At 39.0% G+C, this 22616-nt stretch overlaps 1 long non-coding RNA gene across 3 annotated transcripts; it reads right to left on the reverse strand.

Moving 5' to 3' along the window:
• Positions 1 to 289: 289 nt before the first annotated feature.
• LOC117016333 (uncharacterized) lies at positions 290 to 22327 on the reverse strand. 3 transcript variants are annotated; one of them, XR_004421867.1, is made up of 6 exons: positions 22202 to 22327; positions 7212 to 7359; positions 5925 to 6014; positions 4445 to 4500; positions 2527 to 2589; positions 290 to 717 (listed from the first exon to the last, which is right to left on the reverse strand). It is a non-coding gene; the product is annotated as an uncharacterized LOC117016333 (long non-coding RNA). The 3 variants fall into 3 exon arrangements; XR_004421869.1 differs by having other exon boundaries at positions 7071 to 7359; XR_004421870.1 differs by lacking the exon at positions 2527 to 2589.
• Positions 22328 to 22616: the final 289 nt, after the last annotated feature.

The following is a 22616-nucleotide window of genomic DNA, read 5'->3' on the forward strand; positions in this document are numbered from 1 at the left end:
ATGTCAGATCCTCCGTGAAAATGTCATCACCACCTCCAGCCTACAAAGGTTTCTCCACATCCCTGAATTGCAGTAGGTTTTCCAGAGTTTGCACAGTCGTCTTCAGAACAGGGACCCTATTCCTCGGGGGCTAAGACTTTCCAAAGGAGACTTGAAGAAGGATATTTTGAAAGAAAGTAACATGCAAATCTTTATATTTAATAACTGCTTTTTATGAAGCCCCCCTGCCCTCCTTTGAACTGCTCTTCCCTCACTTTACAAAAGAAAGGTGCCCCCTCTCATTCCCGGTTATTATTGGGGTGAACTGCTGTTCTGAGGTTTAAAAACCCTCCTGGGCACCACATACAGGAAAAATTGAAAATCGTGGGGTAAGTGTTGGGAGGCGCATGGCTCTAAGAATTGTGTGTTAATCTGCTAGACTTGCCATAAGAAAGTACCACAAATGAGTGGCTTAAACAATAGAAATTTATTATCTCACAATTCCGGAGGCTAGATGTCCAAATTCACGGTGCGGGCAGAATTCGTTCCTTTGGAGGCTGTGAGGGAAGGCTGTCTCTCCAAGGCTCTCTCTTTGGCTTGTCCATGGCTGTCTTTTCCCAGTGTCTTCACATCCTCTTCCCTCTGTGCATGTCTATCTCGGTGTCCAAATTTCCCTTTTGTGAGGACACCAATCATAGTGAATCAGGGTCCACCCTAATGACCTCATCTTCACTATATCTGCAACGACATAATTTTCAAATAAGGGCACATTTGGGGGTACTAGGGCTTAGGACAGCAATATATGAATTTGGAGGGGATAAAACTTGACCCATAACAGATTGGGAAACAAATCCTTTGCAAGTCAGGTGGTTTCTAATATCTTGCTTTCAAAGAAATTGAAGAAGGAAACAGTAAAGTTGTCAGCTGACAGAGCACTAAAACTAGTATTTAATAATGGATTACTACGTGATTTGGGGCAAATTAAGTCAGAAGGAGGTCCCAAAATTGAAGGACATTTATATAGCATAACTCTTTCCATTCCCATCTTCTTATTTATAAGAACAAGTATTTTTCATCTCTAAAAACATGGAAAATAGAAATTGAATGGATGCTAAACACTTTGTCATTCTAGCAATAAGTAATACTTATCTACAATAATATAATATTTGAAAAAAGGACAGCATCATCTACTTTATTAAGAAATAAGCTTCCAATAAAACTTTATTTTTTATGTTAGCATTTATCAAAATTTTCTATTCATTCAGGTTGTTTCAGTTGTGTAATATTAGTAATGACAACTCAATCTAGAAAACACTTAAAGCCTATGGTCACCAGGCTTTTAACGTGTATAAATTTTCATTTTTATACATATGTTTGATATGTATATGATATGATATGATAAAAGTATGATGAGATACACAGTAAAAGATGTTCAATAATAAATATCTTATGTTCACATAAAATTCTGAAGGGGAAGTAGATGGAAATAAAATTTCAAAGAGAAAACAGAATATGCAATTTCTGCTTGTTAAGATGAGCTTGTTTGTGTATTTCTTAAATGAATGATGGTTAGTAACAAACCGTTATAGATTTACATTCCATTTGGATACATTTAAAATAATGATGTAACTATTTGATGTAACTAAGTAGTGATTTAACATTTTATTTAAAAATGTCAATATTTACAATATGCTAGAAATTATATTTTTGTAATTATTTAAATGTATGATAAAATTATAAATACCAACTTTTAAATGTGCAAAGAAGAACATATAGTTTTCTAAATTATTTTAGGGTTCTTGAGCAAAACTTTTAAAGATTGATTCAGTATACAGTGCCAAATTTTGTATTGTTCTTTAGGTGTCTGGATGTCTTAGGGGATATTCAGGATGTGTCTTTTTTAGCTCACTGTTAATTCAGGGAAAATAACTGAGCTTGGGTCTTTACCTAGTATTGTCACTATTTCCACCCACAAATGGAATGGTAGGATTGGATACATGCTGGCAATCTTGGAATCCTTTCTGAGAGACAGCACGGTGGCATGAAAAATGCATGGTCTTAAACCACAATGAAATACCACTTCACACCCTTAGGATGACTATTATTAAGAGAGAGAGAGAGAGAGCGAATGAATAAAGAAAAGAAGTGTTGGCAAGGATGTGGAGAAACTGGAACCCTGTGCAATGCTACTAGGAATATAAAATGCTGGAGCTGCTGTGGAAAATGGTGTGGCAGTTCCTCGAAACGTTACAAATAGAATCACCATATGACCCAGCAATTCCACGTCTGGGTACACACCCAAAAGATGGAAAGCAGGGATTCAAACAGATATTTTTACAGCAATGTTCACAGCATTATTCATAATAGCTCTAAGGTGGAAGCAACACATATGCCCATCAACAGAAGAACAGATAAATAAAATGTAGTGCATACACACGATGGAGTATTATTCAGCCTTAAAAAAGGAAATTCGGCCTCATGCCACAACATGGATGTACTTTGAAGACATTATGCTACGTGCAATAAGCCAGTTACAAAAAGACAAACCCTGTGTTCATATGGAGTTGTCAAACTCACAGAGACAGAAAGTAGAAGGATGGTTTCCAGGGGCTGGAAGGAGAGAGGAATGCAGAGTTATTGTTTAATATTATTGTTATGTTGAATATTCATGTTGTTACACGATGTGATTACATGGGTACAGAGCTTCAGTTTTGCAAGATGAAAACTATCGTAGAGATGGATGGTGTGATGGTTACACAACAATATGAATGTACTTAGTGCTGCGCAATATTTCCTGAGAACCTCCCATTGTTCTCAGAATGAAACCTGAAATGCTTATCACTTCCCGCAAGGCCCTGTGTGGCTTAGCCATTTGCCTATCTCTACTCTTTTGCCCATCCTCCTCCTTCTCCCCCTCCCAGCCACACTGGGCCTTGAGTATACCACGCTCATCTCACCTTCGACACTCGTCCTCTGGGCTGTGCATAGCTCCCTCTGTCCCTCTAGGTCCTATCTTCCCCGACATTCACCCGAATCCCTCTCTGTGCCTTCACCCTGCTTTGCTATTCTTCATAGCATGTATCATTGCCTGAAACGATATTAGACTCACTTGCTTATACGCATTAAAATGTAGGTGCCCCAAAGGCAGGGGCTTTCTGTCCCTTGTGGCCTGTGGTATCCCCAGCAACTAGATTGCCTGGCACATAATAGGCACTCAAGAAACATTTGTGGAAAGAATTCATGAATTAGAGATAACGCACACTGGGCACATAACTCAGTGTATGACCTAAATCAGGGGCTCAACAGATGGTGCCGATTATTATGTTATTATATTTCCCGTCTGTCCAACTCAGACAGTAAACGTCAGACATGGTCCTTCTTTTGTATACCTTTTATAGCACTAGGCACAAAATCACTCAATAAATACTTTTTAATTGGATTTGACTTGTTCTAAAGCCAATGGTGAGGGAGAACTGAGATGATTTTTGTCCAAGCTGGCTGGCTGGTTCTACTTCAGTTGAATGGCCAAGAGTCTATCACATCACGTCAGGTCTCTGTTCAAATTAATTATGATCAGACTCCATCCATCGCATCCCAGGGAGAGAAGACAGAGGCTTCCTCCAAAACTCATCCTGGCCACTCTCGGAGACAGGGTTACTCTGAGGCTCTATGTGACATTTCTTCACTCTAATCATCAAATATTATAAATAGTTTCAATAATCTTGTAGAAACTACAAAAAAGGAGGTAATAGATGTGATCTCTGCCCCGAAATCACTTAAAATCCAAACTTGTCAGAGCAGAAAAGAGAGACCCCTTCTTTTTCACCTGTCCCCTCCCCTGTTCTCATCTCCTTGGGCAGTTCCCCCTTTCTCCTGTTCCATCCCCCTCAAGGGCTGAGGGGAAGGTACTGCCTGCTGTCTCTATCTGGTTGACGTCCCAAGTTCTTGGCTGCATAATGACAGTGCATTCTATGAATTACAGGACATGCCTATCTCCTGCCTCACCACCTTCAGAGAGCAGCAAATACATACGTACAACTTCAATCCTGTTTCCTCTCTACACAGGTATCCTATGTCTCTGTACAGTGAAACACGCCCTCAGAATGCTGAGAAGAGGTGGGTGACAGTTCTTGGCTCTTCTTCCCTTTTGTGCAGATGCAAGGAAACATGAGAAGGGAAGCCACGTCCTCACCACTGGGAGCGCACACAACGGAAGGGAAGAACAGAAACAGCTGTGTGCCAGGCATGGCACGGTGCTCGGGAAACCCGTTCACTAAGTCATTTAATCCACACAACCCTTTGAGGCAGGTGTTATTATCCTTACTTACAGATGAGGAAGGAGGTTAGAGAGATTAAGTCACGTCGGTTGGGTCACCCCGGTGGTAAGTAATAAACCAGGATTTGAACTAAGCTTTCTCTGATTCAAAGTGTCCCCTAAGACTGTACTCTTGGGCTGGTTACTTACTTCCTTGCGCCTAAGCTTGGTTATCTTCCTTAATAGCTCCCACTGTACCCTGTATCCTATTAAGAAAGAAAAAGAAAAACTATAAAATCTTGGCTTACCACATTAAAAGTATTATAAGGCTACACAAAAATCAAAACAAAATGGTGAGCAGTAAAACAGTAGAGTTCAGAAATCAACTCAGGTATATGACAAAGGGGACATTTCAAATCATTTCAAATGGAAATTATTCTATACATGGGACTGGGAAACCTGGTTGGTAAAACAATTAGTTGGAGCCCAGTAGGTGTTTGTAATGTCTACATTGTGCAATTAAATGAGGTAGCACATGCTGTCCAGCTCCTACAGTGACAGCTGGAAAAAGAGACGCAAGATAACTTTTTGAGTTCTGGACTTTGAAGTCTCTGGTCTACATTGCACTCTGATCTTAATTCCTCACAGTCTCCTGAAATACTTTAAGTTTACAAAGTGTTGTCATTCCCCCATTAGTGCAGGGTAGGTGTTATTACTCCCACTTTCTATGTAAGGACACTGACGCTCAGAGAGGTTAAGTTCACAGCTGGCGTGGCATGTGAAACTTAAACACGGCGCTTCCTGATCCCTTGTGTGGCCTTCTTACTATTAGACTCTGTATATAGTCTCTCTCCTTCCCTGCCCTCACATCTACACCCACACAATTCAAACAATGGAAAAAAGAAACACACTACCTTAAGTAACTATGTGAGTTTTTCTGTATTCCCATTCTTTGTCCATAGCACACATATTTACATAACTGCAGTCATGGTTTAATTACAATTTAGGGGCCCATTTTTCCATTTAACCCTGTATCTTACGTCCCCAGAGCTTTTTACAGTTTTGTAGCAAATGACTGATGTACATCCTGTCTCTTACACGCTCCTCTTCCTTAGTCCTCCATGTAAATCTCCATCTCTAATCCAATTGCTCTTAAATGAATTTCTTTCACATGAGTGACTGCCTGCAGTTGTGTTCCTCTTTTCAGGCAGCCATTTATCTCCCTTCCCCCAACGAGAAGTCTTGTTTCTTTTCTCAGTGCATGGGTAACTTTACATGTTGTGTTGGGTTTCCTCTGCTTTCAGAGTTTCTCTCTGGGGGTGAGGGTGGGGGAGGGTGAACATCCACGAGCTCTCCTGCAGGCTTTTGCCCCGGTGTAAGTCGTAGCGGAAGGGGGCGTCTGGTGCCTTCTGGGAGCTTATGATCACTGCATTGCTGTGGAGGATTCACTTCCTGCTCCTTTTTTAACCTGTGGCTTCCCAATTTAGCTTCCCCAGGACAGTCATCACGAAAACCATGATTCACCCCCATGGTTTCCTCCCTGACTAGGGAGAAATTTCAAACTGAACAGTTTCATCACCTTTTTGTATATACAGTATTATTCATTGGACAACAGACTCTGCTGAGAGTATTAAGTCATTGTTTTCAATCATCCACACTGTATGTTTAAAAAGAAAGACATTTTACATACCTAATGTTCTAGTCTCCCCGTTTCAGGAAATGAGAATGGCTTCAGGAGATGAGAATGTCTTCAGGAGATGAGAATGGCTTGACCGGGTGTCTGTTTGGAAACAAGTATATAAAAGACATGGAAAAGATACATTTGTGGTGGGCACCTGTCCTAAATGCTCCATAAGGTCAACTTAAAATAAGGAGTTATGAAGTTTTAACAAGGCAGTACTCAAATAGGCTGTCAACAAACACCTATTGAATGTCTGCACACAAGTCTATCAGATCTCTGAATGAAGTACACAGTCTCTGCTCTCAAGGGAGAGCTGATTGTTTCCACTGAGTTGTCCGGAAAACAAACACTCAGGCAAAATCTGCCAAAAGAAGGTGATATAAGAGGATTGTAACATTTTTGCAAAAGGTTGGTTTTGATCAAGGTTACAACTGTGCAGTTCTTTTACTTAATGAAAATGGAGTTAATAAAGCTACAGAACAACAGTAGCTGGGAAAGATGCTATTATGATCTGGTTTTGCTTTCACACCTCTTAATTATAAAAGATTTGTGCACGGGGAAGAGCAAGAATTTGGTTTCATTTCTAAGAATTTCCTTCATCTATCAACAAATGCAACTATTTTCTTTTTCATCATGAAGGAGTCTTTCCTGGGGAAAAAAGCCCTAATTCCATTTTGGGAGCAGAGAAGGGAAGTTTATGACTTAGTACATCCCAGGTTGGTCTTAACTTTTCATGATGCAGCTAGGATGGGTTAGGAATGGCCAAATGTGTTGGAATGTTATGTTTTTGTGAGGTATGGGCATGGCCGACAGCTGAGAGTTAGGGAATAGCAGCCTCGACCTGAGAAAACTGTAGAACTATAGTAACAAGGCAAATTGCTGGCATTGTCAATAGCTGTGATTTCACTTTATTGATTGTCTCCTGTGAAACATGAAGCTCTTTATTTGAATCATTTGTATAGATGTCATATTGGGTTAATTGCAAAGCAATTGGATTTAATAATAATGTAATGGTGTATCCATGGACATCAATTACTAGAATTGTGAAATGTGAATTGCACTTGGTCAGGAGGTTGTACTTCTCAATGCTATGACATAAGCAAATCCCAGGCTAATCGTGTACATTTAAGCTGCCCAGGGTGAGCTCTAACTTACATGCCAGTTTGCATTGTTATTGCAAATACTTTGTAATAGGCCTGGAACATGATTGGTTACAAACAGGATGCCCTTGAACTTGAATTGTTTTAAAAAGCATAGCTTTAGGTTGAGTTAACAGCATTCCATTAAGACCAGTACCAATGTAAACACAGAGAATGTTGGCCATGCTTTCTTGAAGATTTTCATAGTAGCTGAAATTATTTCACTCTTAAATAAGCTGCTTTCTTTGTTAGTCCACTGAGTATGGAACCCAAGACAGGTGGTTCTCAAAGTGGACAGAAATTCCCTGAAAAGCAAGAACACATATTAAATGAACAACTGAATTCACTATTTCTTAACAATTGAAGAAATAACATATTATGTATTTGCATAATTATTTTTATGTTTAAAATTGGTGGATATTTTCCACTTTTCCAGTTGAAGGATAATTCTTTCCAAGAGGGACAAAGCAGGGGGAAAAAATTAATTTTATGGGAAATTTTCACATCCATATAATAAAAAAAGTAAAGACAAAAATCAAGACAAATATGAGCAGGAAAATTAAGAGGCTCTGGAAAAAGAAAAAAGGAAGGGGGTGAGGAGGAAGAGAATGAGAAAGAATAAATTATAAAATGAGAAGATTGTGTAACATGGCAAATACTGTCTTGCACAATGCAGGTACTCAATAAATGTTTTGAATCAATGATTTGATTAACCAAGCTAAAAAAAAAGTTGTAAAATAGTAATAAATCAAAATGTATTGCATAGACTGTTGTCTGTGATTCATCTATATAGAAGCAAAAACATTCTTTGTTTAGGTCAAACTTTACTGTGTGAATTCACACTAAAATGTTGTCTTCAGCCAGTTATATGTACTTTGTCCATCATTTCAACTAGCACAATTGCTATAGCATTTTCTTAATATCATGTGATTTCATGGTCAAATTGGAGAGGTCCCTGGGAGAATCACTGACTTTTACAAGTCATCAAAATCCAGAATGCAAAATCATTCACCTAAACACCCGAGCTTCTCATTTCCCTTCCGCTTTGGGGAGGCTGCCATTCTCACCAACTCAAAGACAATTTGGGGGGAGTACAAAATCAAAAACAAAACTAAATACACTTCATATATTGATCTATTAAGATATTAGCTATGTTTATGAGTTCCAGCTTGATCTTTTTATGAGCACAGACCAATGCAACAAGGTGGTTTTTAAATGTTTTTCAGAAACATGTTTAAATGAATGTGTTAATGGCTGAGAGAGAGGCCCCATCTGAACCGTAATGAATTATATGACCATGTGTTCAGAGCTGCTCTGGGCTGCAGTTGACAGCTGAATCAACTAGAAGGAACAGTAGTGACAGGAGACAAGAAAAGAAGTTACTTTTTTTTTCAGATTTTAATTTTAATTTGATATGGATGCAGTAATAATATTGCAGACTTAGGAGGACTATAGAAATCTGTGAAATTCTAAAAGGGAGGCCTAAGTGAGATTAGACATACTACTGAGAAGAAAACTTAGTATTTATGAATACAGTTAAGTGCATGGAATTTTCTAGTATAATGAGAATAACAGGAATCGGTACCCTTCTATCATGTCTACAGTCCCATTTCATTGGCTTTGTAATTCCACCATGTAGACGCCAGACATTAGATTTTCTTAATTAAAGTGAGACTCCTGTTAAGTGAAGGACAGTAAAACATAGAGACAGTTGGCGACTGCATGATGGAAGATGTCCATACCTGATGCCCCACCCACCCCCATTCGGTGCTCTGATTAAACACCAATGCACTTGACTCATTGCTTAGCCATCTCCTATTTCACTTCCATACACTTGTTCACGTCCACACTGACCGTATTTCAAACCAAAATGCGGGGCACCCACTCTAACAATTATGACCATACATGCAGAACTATGGTTTTATCTGAAATCAAAACTCTCAGAAGATCTAAAATGTGAGGCGGTCATATTCACTGCATTTCTTCCTGTCCATCCATCTATAAAAATCTACCCCATTTTTTAGGGACTCATCTAGGTGCTCCTGCTTCAAGCAACCTCATTTAACGATTTGAATGTAGTATAACTCTTCTTCTGAAAAATGTTGTTTCATAGTAATTATTATAATGTTGATTTACATCTATGGAATGTATAACATTATATTATAACCTCATCCATACTATCTTGTTACTATGTAAAAAAAACCCAGAAGCCATGCATCTGTAACTTTGATAAAAATGTAAGAGGGAAGTGTACACACACACACACACACGTATGTGCTATATAGCATTAGAAAATGAAATTAACATTTATGCTTTCATGTTAGATATGTATACCACTATTTAAGCACTATTTAACACGGAATGCTACAGTGCTGGAGCTTTTAGGTTTCTAAGGCTGGTCATGTTTATAAACTACTTTGCCTACTCCACTGGCCCTCCAAAAGAGACACATCTATGATGGATTGATTTAAGAAATTATAGATGATGGCATAGATTGGGGGTGACCTACCTAAAGAACCTCCGTGATAAGTCTTAAAAATATCAAGCCAACATGGCATCCATTGGCTGTGCCACTCTATAAATGCAATTATATTGCCTTGTAATTGATACCTTATATCTATTTGTCACCTTGTTTACTATCTCTATGTTTTCTAATAGGATTGTGCCAATTTGGGGTTTGAAGGGATCAAACAAATCCTCTCTTCCACTACCCCTGCTGTCTAGAACGTCTGCTGACATTTTCCAAACCTGGTCATCTGGTCATCTTTGCTTGAACAAATGCAATGAACATAACACTTCTAATATTGATGCTCACTTTATAAGAAAGTTTATTCTTACAGTGAACTGAAATTTGATTCATTTCCTCTAACTTACAAACTTTGGTCCTAGATATTCCTCTGAAGGAATAAAAAAATAAATCTACTCCATGGAAGCCCTTCATACACGTATCGCTTTTTCACTTGTTCCATTTGAGTTCCCCAACTTAAATATACTTATTTCTCCCTTTGGTTCTTCTAGGCATTTCAACTTCCTTCTCCTTCATTTATTCAATCAACTTTCACTGCAGATCAGCTCTGTTTAGAGCATTGTGCAGTGTGCTGTCTATAAAATGATGAGCAAAATGAGAGATGGTTCTTGTTCTCATGGATCTCAGAGTCAAGGCAGGGAAAACAGATATTCATCCTCTAATCACACTAATGGATTGGGAATTAAAAGCTCAGATAAGTGCTCTGAAGGAAAAGAACACCATTCTATGCAAGCCTATGACAAAGGACCCTGACTGGGTCTGGGGGTCCAAGGAAGGTTCCTGTGAAGAAGTGATGACTGAGCTGAGGCATGAAGAAATAGCGGAATCAAAGGGGCAGAGGAGGACAGACAAAAAACTAGACAGAGGGATCAGCATGTTCAAGAATCCTGAAAGGAGTGTGTGTAAGGCAAGTTAAAAGAATGAGAGAATAGTGCAGTTAGACTACAGAGACTGCAGGATAGAAAGGTGAGAGATCAAGTTGGAGAGTTCAGCAGAGAGAACATCAGCAGCACCCTTGTAGGCCTGGCAAGGGTTTTGGATTTTATCCTCAAAACAACAGGAAGTCACTGAAGGGGGTGGTAAATTGTATGCCCCCAGAATATGGGGTAAATATTCTGGCTTCACTTGCTCCAGTTTCCTCCCTGTGGGAAGACTATGCACCCCTCCCTACTGAACTCAGGAGAGATTTCTGTCACCTGCTTTGGCCACTAAAATGTGGGCAGCAGTGATATGTGTCCCTTCCAGGCAGAAGCTTTAAGAGCCAGCATGTGGGTCACACTTTCTCTTCCGTTGTGGTCACTGCTGCCATGTCCAGCAATGTTCCATCTAGAGGCTGCTTCATCAGCATGTATTTCGAAGTGAAATTTCCATGGAGTAAAGCTACAGATATGCTGTGAGCCAGCAATAAAGTGCTGATGTTGAAAGCTTTCAAGATTTCTGGGGTTGTTTTGTTACTACAGTATTACCTGACTTATTCTGACAGATACAAAGAGTTTAATGGGGCCTGAGGGAACATGACCAAATTTGTGTTTTGAAAAGTTGAATAATACTGATCAGAAAGTAGACCGAAAAGAAACCAAAGTAGATTCTGGAAAACAAGTTAGGCAGTTATTACATTGATCCAAGTAAGGGATTATAGTCAATTGGACAATGGTAAACACTGGAACACAAATATGTACATATATCCAAAAGCTATTTAGCAGGCAACAGTTTCAGGGCTTGGTGATCGATTTGGATCTTTCGTATGAGAAAGGGATGGAGAAACGGGGGTAGTGGGGACGATGCCTAAGTTTCTGGCAAGGCTTCAGATGGACTCTGATAACTTATGATGAAATGGGTAAAACTAAAGGAGGACAATCCTTGAGGGAAAAGATCACGAGGTTAGTTTGGAACTTGTTGAATCTGAGGCGCCTTTAAGATAGCCAAATGCTGGTGAGTAGGTAGTGGGCTGCAGGTCTGGAACCCAAAGGAAAGCTCAAGTTAGAGATATAAACTTAGTAGTCACTGGCATATAATGCTAGTTGTGAGTTTGCTAGGTAGAGAGTAAAGAGTCAAAGGGGGCCGGCCTGGTGGCTCAGGTGGTTGGAGCTCCGTGCTCCTAACGCCAAAGGCTGCCGGTTCAATTCCCACATGGGCCAGTGGTTCAACAAGGTTACCAGTGATTCCCACAAGGTTACCGGTTCAACTCCTTGAGTCCCACAAGGGATGGTGGACTGCGCCCCCTGAAACTAGAAAACGGCAACTGGACCTGGAGTTGAGCTGCGCCCTACGCAACTAAGACTGAAAGGACAACAACTTGAAGCTGAACGGCACCCTCCACAACTAAGATTGAAAGGACAACAACTTGACTTGGAAAAAAGGCCTGGAAGTACACACTGTTCCCCAATAAAGTCCTGTTCCCCTTCCCCCACCCTCCCCCCCAAAAAAACAGTGGTTGGCTGTGTTAAAAAAAAAAAGAGTAAAAGTGTGTGGGGGGAATTTGTAGGACTAAGTGTTGCGAAGCTCCCAAATTTAACATGTGGGTGACAAACTTACCCTTAGTAAGAAGGACCAGCCAGAGAAGAGAATTATGGTGTCTCTGAAGCCAAAAGAAAAGTGTTTTTTCAAAAAGGTGGAGTGATTAAGTGTCACGGCTTCTCAGTACTCCAGAAAGAGGAGGACCAAATATCTCCATTGGGTTTAGCCACATGAAGGTCACTGGAGGCCTTTACCAAAGCTGGCTGTTACCAGAATGATGAGGCAGAAGTACGGCTGGTGTGGTGCCACACACACAGCCCTCCGGTGTCCCTGTTGGCTGTCACACAAGGAAAGGAGTGAGGCAGGGTCTGGGTGCTCTGTGTGGGGCATCCACGCAAGAGGCTCAGTCTTCTGTGCGGTCCCGCCCACAGATGCTCACTAACACTAACATCCTCCCGGCATCTACACGGTAGCATATCCTGCCCCCCTTTTTCCACCCTCAGCAGAGGTTAAGAAAAAAATATAGTCCCAAACCATGTAAAACCATTATTTCACATCATTTTATGGATACTTAGGAAAATAGGATTAACTACAGATGCCATAATATTCAGTTATAAAGTTAAACAAACTCAAAAAGTTTATCTACATTAATTTAATTAAATTAAAAGAAAGTACCCCAAACCACATGCAATGTAAAAAAAAAAAAAAGGAAAAGGAAAAAAAAGCTTTCCACTTAATAAAAATTATATACATACATACACTCTTTTAAATTAGGTTTTTTTTGAGGGAGGGGATAAAAAAGAATCCTTCCTATTTTCTTAATTTCTGGTTCAGATTGCTCTTACAAATATTGTGACTACATATCTCTAGCTTATTCATTTATAAAATAATCTGGTTCTTTTTGTCTTTTCATGAAATTTTTTGTTGTATGAATCCCTCTTTTGAACTCTCAGACCTGATCTTCTCTTCCTCACCCATTTCTGCCACCTCATGCCTCTGGCTTCTGCCCCTTCTAACCACCTGGAACTCATTTTGCGTAAGAACCTGTCTGCCAGAATCATATTCCTAAAATCTTGTTTTACTCATTTCTCTGCCCTTCCCGGAACTTACAATGGCTCCCTAGTTCCCATACATGAAATATAAAGTTCTCTACTTAGAACAAAGGCCTTGCCACAATGTGTCCCCATTTAATTCACTTAACTGTTGTACCTCCTCCCCAAAGTACACTTCGCTTCCCTCAGGCTAGCATCAGAACCAGCGTGTAGACTCCTATTTGCCTTCCTCTAGGCTTTGTACTCACCTCTCCTTGGCCTGAAATGCCCTCTGCTAGCCCCTTCACATAACCAGATCTCACCATCTTTCATGGCCCAGTAGGAAAAACTCTGCATGTATAATGGTAACTGCTTACCTTCTCTAAGAAATTTGCCAGTAAAAAAACAATTTTATGGAAAATTTACTATGCCATGCTCTTTACATGAACTACCTCACTGACTACTCAGAATAACCTTTTCAGGTAAGCAACATTTTGCAGATAATGAAACTAAGGATTAACTTCACCTACGGAAAGCATCTACCACAGTGCTTACCCATCCTAAGGATTCCATAATGGTGACTGCCATTATGCTTACTGGAGAGATTGAGCAATTCTCCCAAGTCATGCAGAAGTATATGTGAAAGAGCTAGAATTCAAACTCCGGCCTCAGAATCCACCCTTTCCCCTACCCAGAGCAGTAATGTCCTGTTTGCACTGCTGCTGCCTTGCCAGGCTTCCTTAACTATTGCAGTCAACACCGATTTCTGCTGTCTGAATTTCTTAGCAGTTGGAGTGTCTGTACTGTTTAGCACTTGATGGCTATCAAACGTGGACTTTTACTTTTTCTTCAGTATATATCTTACCTCAAGTTGAACAAGGGTAAAGACTACTGGTGTGCTAGTAAATGTTTAGCAAGCAGCTCTCAAGGTGTGGAGGGGGCTGAATTTTAATGTGTGCTGATTTCAGTGGCATGAACACTCCTACCACGGTCGATTTCGAGATACCAAAGCAAAGTCAACCAGCTCATAGAATTGCTGAAATTTTAACAATTGGCTCTTGGAGTTGGAGCAGGCTGGCTGCAGCATACCATTGGCACTAAGGATTAGATGTTATACTGTATTCTCTTGTCTTTCTTAGTGCCAAGTATGATGCATGAGCAAATAGGATGCATGACCACATATCTGGAGCTTCTGGTTCAAGGCTGCAAATGCGTATAAACATTTACTTAGCCTCCTTCCCCAAATCCCACTGAAATCATGACACACAAAAACTGATGCTTCCATAATAGTGCTTAAACAAGAAAGAGTGCCAACAGCCAATTAGAAAATTTGACAAATTTAGGAAAGACAAGAAAGCAGATGGACTCCTACTGATAGATAAGCCAAAGGAAATCACAAACTGAAACATGCACTGGTGAAGGCTGCTATGGAGATGGGAGACATTCTTCCCTAAGCTCAGGAGGTATAGAGAGCTCAAGTGGACAGTGGAGCAAATAATCAGGGTAATTAATTAAAGGCTAAGGAATAGCTGAGCCAGTCTTCCCCTCCCTCTCCTACATACTTTGAGCATTGCGTTCCCAGCTACAGGTCTTAGAACTGCTTTCCAAATCAAGTGCAATGCTTTTCTGGGGAGGACCCCCAATGTGGATATTTGAAGCTGGAGAAATAGAACAGAGCCTGTGCTAATTCTGAACTTCCAAAAGGTCTCAGAGGGAACAAAGGGGGGCAGCTTCAGCAGCCCCACTAATATTGACTCTGTTCACCACTGTACACTGTAGGTATTCAGTATGCATAGAAATTATAGATTACTTAAAAACCACTAAAAATGTATTTTAGCAACCAAGTTTGAGAGAAGGGGAAGGAAATCTCCAGCGGCACAAATGAAGAGAAGTATCAAAGTCAAGGTGTCAAGCTGTACAGTTCATCTCCCTTGCAACTAGGGTGACCATATGATACAATTCTAGACAACAAGACTTACACTGGGATTTCTGGGAAAGTTTGGTCTTCCTGATCTGGGGGCCATCCATCCCTTCCTCCCTGTTGCTTCCTTCTCCCTTTCCTACCTGGACAGTGGCTATGAGGCTGAAAGTGGAATGGTCAACTTGCCCCCATGAAATAGGCAGAAGGAGAAAAGCTACTCCTTGAAGATCAAGGAGCAGGAAGATATAGGGAACTTGAGGAAAAGGACATGAATGACAGTATTTCTTCCCTGCTCTGCCTACTTCCAACATTCTTGTTATTTTAGAAAAATAAAACCATTATAGCATGGTTTGGTTGCATCCCTAAGTGATAGATGGTATGCCTGGGAACTTGGAAGGTAGAAAAACATCTTTGAGAAATGGAAACTCCAGACCTGAGATACATGTGTGTATGGGGTCTGAATTTACACTGCTTGCCTGACTTAAGAATCCTAAATTGAGACATTAATTAAATAAAAAATCAAGCAAGAACAGTTGAAACCTCTAGAGCCGTAGCAGTATAAATGTGCATTCACTCCTTGAGAACACTTTTACATTCCCAAGGAAGGAAGGAAGGAAGGAAAGAAGGAAAGAAGGAAGGAAGGAAGGAAAGAAGGAAGGAAAGAAAGAAGGAATAAATATAAGTTCACAGTCAAAAATTACAAGGTCCATAAAGGAATAAACTATGGCAAGGTGTATCAACAAATACAGCAGGAGGAAGAATCAGCACTTAGAAAACTGCGTATAAAAAAAACACTCCAAAAGAGACTATGATAACTATAACATGACTAAAGATATAAACAAAAGCATAGAAACCATAATAAAAAAATATGAAAACAGAGTAAACAACCTTGAAACAGAACCAAATTGAGTCTCTGTAAATGAAAAACATAGTTACTAAAATTAAAAACTCAATGAACAAGGTAATGAATAAATAAGACAAAAGTGAAGAAAGAATCCATACACCAGAAGACAGATTGGAGGAAATTTCTCAGAATGCAGGACAGAAAAACTATGAAATTGAACTTGAGTGCTATGGAACATAGATCAAGAAGATTCAAGTTACATATCAAGTAGAAATTCTGGACAGAACAAAGAACAGAGAAATAAGGAAAGAGACCATATTTAAGAAAATAATACCTGAGTTTTCCAGAACTAAGGTAAAACATAAAATGAGTCTTCAGATTTCAGAAGTATGCAAACACCTTAGCAGTATAATTTTCAAAATTCACAATTTAATACACTATGGTGAATCTTCAGAATGTCAACAAGGAGAAAAACCTTAAAAATAACCAAAGCAGATGCCTAAAAACAAAAACAAAAAATATCCAATTAGATCATCATCAAACTTGTCATTAGTCATTATAGATGTCTGTGGGAAATGAATGGCATCTTTATGCTGCTAAGGAAAAATAATTCTTACCCTAGAATTCTATACCCAGCTAAATATTTATTCCAAACAGAGAGTGAACTAGACATTTCAAACCAACAAAGACTGAGAGTTTGCCACTCAATGACCTTTCCTGAAAGATCTACTATAGGGTTTACTTCAGTAAGAAAAACAATAGATTCTGGAAGGAAGCAATGAAGAGCAAAACAAGGATGAATAAAGAAATTGTTAAACATAATGTCAAAATTAAACAATGATTTACTATAAATATTAATGACTAACTTGAAAGGATTTTTAAAATAAGGTAACTCGAGGGTACCAGTCAATAACATGGGAACTGCAAAGGAAGATCTGAGTTTAAGAGTGTGAAGGTCTTGTGCTAGTTAAGAGGAGAATAGAGATATTGATTAATTTTACATTCTCTTAAGAATTTATGAGAATAAATAGTAAAGGAGTAGAAACATAATTTACAAACTAAAAGAGAAGAATGGAGGGAAATTAAAAAAACAAGAACTTGAGATACTGATGATCCAATAGACAGGAAATGAGTGGGGATAGAAAAAAATCACAAGTACAAAAATTAAAAAATTTTAAACAGAAAATCTAAAAACATAATGTTGAGTGATACATACATTATACAAATATAAACGTATATTTTAAAACATGAATCAATATGAAATATTGTTAATGAACAGATATATATGAAAATATATACATAAAAACAAGGATAGTAAAGATGGTCACTGATTTCAGAATAGTGGCTACCTTTGCAGGGGAAAGGAGGAGACTGAAATTAAAAACAGGTACAAAGAAACTTCAACATACTGTCACATGGTTTTTCTATACTGTGAAAAAAAAAAAAGAAGGAAAGAAAAATGATGAGCTATTCAATCCAAGAATAATTCTACACAAACAAGCAACACAAGACAACTGCCCCCTCAAAAAATTAAAAAGGACAGAGAAACAGATCTAGCAAGAATAGGAAGTAAGAACTATGGAATGATTTGATAACAGTTTGTCTTCAGTTACTGGAATTGGCATTAGCATTCTAACTGCTGAGTTTTGCTAAGAGACAAAATGAATTTAATTAGCAAAAGAAACCATTGATATTAGAGGGAAGAAAGGATTATGTGATTTTAATGATTTTTTTAACACTTGATAGAGGGTAGTGCATATATTTTAGAAGAGTCTTATTTCCCTGAAATATTTACAAGTAATAATTTCACTAATAAAATCTTTTTTTCTAATTGTATATTATTTTTCTTTTTTTTATTAGTTTCAGGGGTGCAAAGCAACATAATAGACATTTACACCAATCACAAAGTGATAACCCCCCTTTCCCGAAGCTACAAGCCCTCTGACAACTTATATAACTGTTATTAGGTTGGTGCAAAAGTAATTGCGGCTTAAAAGGTTAAGAATAATTGCAAAAACTGCAATTACTTTTGTACCAACCTAATACAATACCACTATCTTCCTTATGCTATACTCCACCTCCAGTGACTACATGCATACTGGGGGTGCCAAAAACACGTATACAAGTGGACACTTTTGTCAATGTTGCTCAAGCAGTAGGTCGCGGATTTCAGAAGTGTCTGGACACTGATGGTAACCACTTTGAGCACGTCTTGTAATTGCAGAAGTCAAACGTGACTTGTATTCATCTTTTGTTATTGGTATATGTTGAGTGTTACGATTTTAATACAGTTTTCCTATCTTACAATGTGTATACATGTTTTTGGCACCCTCTGCCCATATATTTAATTACAGTTGACATACAATATAAAATCTCATTCTGAAGGCAAAATGGTATACTAGACTATGGGTTCTTCAACGTGTTGGTGTGCAAACATCTGGATGAAAAACTGCAAATGGTAAAAGTTCCTTGGTGCTTCCAATTCAAAAAGTCTCAAGTCCAGGAGCTTCCTCCACCCCCTGTAGTTTGCCATAATTCTAAAGAGAAGGAGAATAGGGAGGAGAAGGAGGCAGAGGGGAGAAGCGGAAGGAGGAGGGGGTGGTCAGCTGCAAAACTCTAAACCATTCACCTACTTTTACCTATTTGTTCCCTGTTTGTTCAAGGCAAAGGGTTGGATGCAAAGTGAACTGGTATAAATTTCAAACATGATAGCTTTCTACATTTCCTCTTCTCACAATATTCCAGATAGTTGGCATCCCTTACCTTGGCTAGAGTCAAGAGAAAGTGGGATAGAATTGTATCTCTTCCAATTTAATTCAAGCTGGCTATGGGGACAGTATCAGTGGGAAATTTTGCTCGTAGTTTTTATTGTTAAGTCAAGGCAGCTAAAAAACAGCCTCTAATCTTTTGTCTTTTCTCAAAGCGATGACAAAAATTTCCACCCAGACACCAAGACCACCAGACATGACATCCTGGGCTAGTCCTGAAGACCCTTCACTGACTCCAGGAGGGTCCCAAGAATACTTTGAATATTACCAGCTGATATGATCTCTGTCACTCCAGCCAGAAGGTTGATGCTGAAAAGTCATTTCAATTCTCTCTTTTTTTTTTGAGGTATAATTTACATATTATAAAATGCACATATTTTACATATACAATTCTATTCTTTTTGATGAACCTATACACCGATCCCAATCAAGGTATAGTGTAAAGTCATTTTTAAAGGAAACATTATCTGAATGGACTCAATAGTAATGAAACACAATAGCTTCTTTTTCCATATCTTACATTTGCAATCTTAGAAAAAGCATCCAAGACTTGAAGATAATGAGAGACAGTGTAGGAAATTGTACATTTTACCCCAACTATAAGAATAGTTCTATTTTCCATAGTAATTTAAATAAGAAACAGAAAATGCTATAAATCACTGTAAAGTGATTTGTACTTTACAAATCTTAACATTTGTGTGCAGCAAAGTGATTAATCATACTTATTTTCTTCTCCAATTTTCTTATACTGCCACATGAATCAGCCGACACACCTTATCTTCTGTCCTATCTGAAAAATCTGGATTAACAGCCTAGGTGGAATTCCATTCTAGCAACAGGGGTACATGGCTACAAATAGGTCTTTTTAAGGCAAAGGAAAATAACAAATACAGGAACATCTTACTCTGAAGTTCTTTTATTTTGGTTTAAACCTCTCTTAGGCTCTTTTCAAGTCTTTGGAGCATTATTAAATGATCCACTATTGATTTTCTGTGCTTAGTACTGGTGAAAATGGAGTGTCTTGAAGCACTAATGACTGAAGTCCACTCACTGTCTAAAGGACAGGTACAAAGGCAGAAGTACTTGGAGCTCATTCCTACAACCATCCTCCTTAGATTTCAACGCCCAGAAATAGGACAGGTGGGAAATAGGACACGGAATTCAACTCCTCTCTCTCACTTAAATATAGCACTGCTGCTATTTCTGTTACATTTCTTGGGAAATTTTATAAGTATTGGTATATTTTGCTATTCAGCATGAAGCTGTATGCTTCATTTCTACCTTTGAATTCCAAATTTCCAAGTAATCACTTTTAGGAAAGCGTTCCTGTATTTTCAGCTTCATTCTCCATGGGCCATTTACTTGCAATGCCGAGCCATTGAGTAACTAGAGGTTGCAGTAAGAATCTGTCATGCCAGCTTCTGTCTTGAAAAGAAAAGCTTTTAGGACAAACAAACCAATTTTTTAAATGGATAAAAGAAATGAACAGACATTTCACTAAAAGGGGAAAAACAAAGAATGGTCTCATAAATTCAACCTCATAAATAATCAGGAAAATGCAAATTAAAAACTGAGGCACCATTTCACATCCCATCAGATTAACGAACATTTGTAGTCAATAGCAAATGTTGATGAGGACCTAAAACTACAGAAACTCATATAAATTGGTTTTAGGGGGAGGTATCTCAATAGGTAAAAATGATAGAAAATGATTATATGTATTTAGTAAAGTTGGTTTGCATAACATACATCCCAACTGTTCTATTCCTAAACAATATGTGTGTGTGTGTACAGAAGAACACACCTGAAGGTTTAAATTTATATACTAAAAACATTATTTTTAAGTTATAAATAGATTTCTATGGCTAGAGAGATGGGGAATGATATTTCCTTTTTTTTCTCATCTATAATCCGTATTTTCTCATATTTCTACAGTGAAACTGTACAACTGGTGACTCCGGAGAGCAATTAGGCATCATCTAATAAAGTCACAGATCGTATTGAAATCCTGAAAAATATTTCCACTACTGGGTGAAGTCTTCACATGTGTACAAGAAAACATACACCAGAAGGTTCATAGCAACATTGTTTATAATAGAGAAAAAGTATCAACAACCTACATTCAACAGAAGGATGGATATCTAGACAGTGGATATCTAGGCAGCAGTTAAAAGGAAGCAGAGGTACTGTAATGCAGGCGGCATATCATAGAAACATCATGTGGAGTGATGTATCTACAAATTACAGAAATGTAGATACAGTACGATACTACTTATATAAAGGTTTAAAACATGCAAAATACCACAATATATTGTTTATGTGTATATACATATGTGGAGGAAATATTTTAACACATGGGAATGATAAACATTAAATGCAGGGTAAATGTTATCTCTGGAATGTGAGAAAAGGAAATGAGATTAGGAAGGGGGACACGTGGGGAGAGGGGCAGCTTTAAATTCACTGGGATGACTAGTACAGATGTTTGATATATAATTCTCTGTAGGTATTTTTGTTTGCATGAAATGTTTCACAATAAAATAGTACACAGATCATGAAATGAAAAATATAAATTAAGTGTATCTCTAAAAATGCAATTAATTGAAGGTGTAATCATGGACTTTTGGACCAATTTTTAAAAATATTTAAAATCATTATTCTTGGCAAAACCAAGATTTCCAAACCAGAATTATTTAATTTCTGAAAAAACAGAAATGATTTTTAGTAAGAATATTTTCTTATCATTACTCAGTTTTGTTTAAAATCCACCCTCTCCACTGGGGAAAATATTAAAACATATGCCCAACTCCACACACGTTAAAATATATATATTTAAAAGAAGGGGATAAAGAAAGGCATTAAAAGTGTAGTAGTCATTTTATCGTATTCTCAATTTAGGCGGAAATCTATGGCTCAGAAAACCCCTCGGTGACTAAGCCCTGCTTTCAGGCTTGGCATGGCGGGTCAGTCCCGGCCGACTATGTCAGAGGCAGAATTACACATTAGCACATGGTTAAACAGTCTCATAACCGAAATAGATTTAAACTAGCTTTAAAAGAAAAGAAAACATTCAGTGCATTCCACATTTTCCCCTAAGTATATTGTACCGACAAGTCATGCTGCATTTTGCATTCCTCAGAGCACCAAAACACTCTTTAAATTGTGCACATAAATCACTTCATCCCTGGTGAAATATAGCTGTCTCCTCCAGGAGAAATAAGGGCGACCTGTCCCAAGGGGGGACACCCGGGGTGAGGACCCCAGCTGAGCAAGAATCAAAGGCAATTTGCAAGGACCAGCATTCTGTCCTGAAGGCTGGAAAGTTTGGGGAGGTTCTCGTCCTTTCAGTTACCCATCCACCAAAATCTTTGGGTTAAAAGCTTTTGTTTTAAAAACTGGTGAATTCTACCACCTGACCACATGATCACAGCAATTGCAGCGTGTGGGAAAAGTAGGATTCCAAGGGCGGAAGGAATCATCCAAAAGGAGGAGTGAAGACAGAAACTGAGAGCGAAGCTGGAAGAGGTTACAGAACTCAGAAATTAATACAGGTATAAATGACGGGTGAGTAAGCTCCTATTAAATGATTCTCCTTTTACCAAAGAATCCACCGTGAGGCTGCTGAAACTCACAGACGCGACATGATTGACAACAATGCTGTTTACACACCACACACCCCAGGGGAGACGTAGCCGGCGTCCGCGAACCGGGGCCTTGCGTTCCAGACGCTTCCTCTGGAAAGAGGCGGGCCTGCGGGGGGCGGGGCGGGGGCGGGGCCACGGGCCTGGGAAGCGGCGGGGCTGGGAGGGGCGGGGCGGGGCACGAGAGGGCGGGGCCGGGTGGGGCCGCTGGCCTGCACCTCAGCCCTCCCCCCCACGTAACCGCTCTCCAGGCCGGGAGGGGCTTGGGAGGAGTGAAACCAGTTCTGTCGGCTTACGGGAGGATGACTGGCCTGAGCAGGGCCGGGCGATACTCGGGACGGGTCTGTGAAAGCACCCGCATCTTTCCGGCACG

This window comes from Rhinolophus ferrumequinum, chromosome 3 (assembly GCF_004115265.2).
Source record: "Rhinolophus ferrumequinum isolate MPI-CBG mRhiFer1 chromosome 3, mRhiFer1_v1.p, whole genome shotgun sequence".
Classification (NCBI taxonomy): domain Eukaryota; kingdom Metazoa; phylum Chordata; class Mammalia; order Chiroptera; family Rhinolophidae; genus Rhinolophus; species Rhinolophus ferrumequinum.